Below are 2,189 nucleotides of genomic sequence, written 5' to 3'. Positions count from 1 at the left end.
CGTGCTAGCACCAACTCCCATTTTTCCAATGCAAAATCCCAGCCACCCCCACAACCCACCTCCAGTCGCCGCCATGAGTATGGGGCCAGTTTGGATGCCTTATGTCTGGTGTCCCTGCCCACCCATCCCTAGATGGAAAGGGCAAAGGGCATCCTGCCACCCTACACTTGGTCCCCTCACAAAGATCCCATTGTGTAAGGCTCAGCAGCAGCTTGGCTTGATGCTAACTATATTCTGCTGGTGATGTGTCACCTTCTTCTACACTGGAACATGCGACTGCATTTTCTTCAGCAGGCAGCAGGGCTTTGCCAGACAGAAATGGAGCCTCCAGGGCCAAGGAACCCACAGCCAGAAGGAAAGAGGTAAAGATTCACCCACCAGTGCAGGTGACAGGGACAAGGGGGAGAAAGGTGTGGGCAGTCTTTGTACCAATTTACCCAACTGCTTGTTTCTACAACAGCCAGAAGCCCTTCAAGTTTGCACTTGAAAACACCCAAAGCCTTTCTTTCTGGCTTCAACACGTACTCAGGAAGCCAGGGCCCCATTAAAGAAGCAGGCTCTGAGTTACACAAAGCTATGCCCCTGCCTCACAGAGCAAGCTTCAGCCACATACTTACGCAGAATATAAGTGAACCCAGCAAGCAGAAGACAGGAAAAAAACAAAAACAAAACACAATCCTGAGTCCTCACCTGCACCCAGGGGGAGAGCAGTGAGGCTGCTGGGAATCCTGCCCGCATCAGCAACCATGGTTTTGGCAAGAGTCGTTGCCAAAGCAACGGAAGTAGGGCGTGGCAACCCTGAACACCGTTTTACCCACAGACTTTCTCTTTCCACCTTTTACAGTGCTGTGGTTCGAACTCAGGACCTCCCACACAGAGTTCTACTGCTGAGAGAGAGGCTCGGCCCTTCTGTTCTAGGAGATCTGTTCATCAAACCCACTCACCGCTGAGCTAAACTGCCTGCACCTTGAACCCGCACTAAAACGCCATCACATTCCATCCCAACAGACAGAGGTGGCCATCATGCCCACTGCCCTTTCCTGGAAATCTCCTTGGGGCCCTCGAGTGACCATCTTAGATCCCCTGGATTAGCACAAGACATACTGAAATGCCTTGCCTAGGGAAGGAAGCCCACAAGCGCTACTCAGAAATGAAAGGGGATCAGGGAGGGTCCATTCATCCCAGTGAGCCCCAAGCAGCCAACAGAGCAGCAAGCTAAGGTGGGTTTGCATGAAAGGCCCTCCCAGGAATGACACCCAAAAGACTGGAGCAAGGCAGAGCAGCAAGGAACACCCCAAAGGATCTGCCTCACAGGTGTGACAAGGGAACAGAATGCTGTCCCTAGTGCTTCAGATTGAAGACTAGGATGGTGGGGACACCAGGGAGTCAGGTGTGATTTAAAATGCGGGAGACATGGGACAGTGCACTTCTAGCTTCAGAAAGACAGATGGGAATCTTCTAGACAGACTCCCCAAAGTCACAGTCATCACTGAGAAACCCCCAGGAAAACAGGCTTCAAAAGGCATCAACTGTGGTCCTTTCCGTATTGATCTGAACCCTCTTCCCAACCCCACTGTTAACTCTTCCTTCATGGCACAGCATACTGACTTTTTTGCTCTTGGATGAAATCCCTTTTCTAACACAGGACTCTGACAGGCCATTGTGCAGTACCCACCTCCCCAGACCCCTTGTCAAAAGGCATGCCGGAATCAAACCGTTCACATGCAAACCCGGAGCATGGCTGCTATGACCAGTGATCACACCTCAAATGTGATTGACTCGAGAACACGAAGCCCTGAGACTGACACATGAAAGGGCACCACATGTGTGCCTACAGCGTTCCTGTTTAACAAACAGCTAATACCAGCAGGCCTTCTTCCAAGTATAGTAGCCTAGCTCATGTAGTGTACAGCCCAGGCTACAAAGTATTCCCTCTATTGAGCTTCATATTATTAGAATGGAGGTTTCAGGCTACCACTCCATTTGCTCCTGAGTGTGGTGGTGTATGCCTATCATCCAAGCATTTGGGAGGCAGGGAAGTAAAACCAGTCACTAACCTCTGCTACACATAGGGATTGAGGCTAGCCTGGGCTACGTAAGACCCTGTCTGGAAAACAAACAGAAAATGCTTCGTCTATCCTATCTTCACTCTGAGAAATATCCTTGGAATTTTTGTAATCTAATATTTG

The 2,189-nt window shown here is 50.3% G+C and overlaps 1 protein-coding gene across 2 annotated transcripts in view; it reads right to left on the bottom strand.

The window, feature by feature from the left end:
• The window catches only part of Dpysl2 (dihydropyrimidinase like 2), a 102,226-nt gene that overhangs the window by 57,646 nt on the left and 42,391 nt on the right, over positions 1-2,189 (bottom strand). The window lies entirely within an intron of this gene.

This window comes from Microtus ochrogaster, chromosome 17 (assembly GCF_000317375.1).
Source record: "Microtus ochrogaster isolate Prairie Vole_2 chromosome 17, MicOch1.0, whole genome shotgun sequence".
NCBI lineage: Eukaryota > Metazoa > Chordata > Mammalia > Rodentia > Cricetidae > Microtus > Microtus ochrogaster.
Note: the sequence above shows the minus strand (reverse complement) of the source record. Positions and strands in the feature narration are given on the sequence as shown.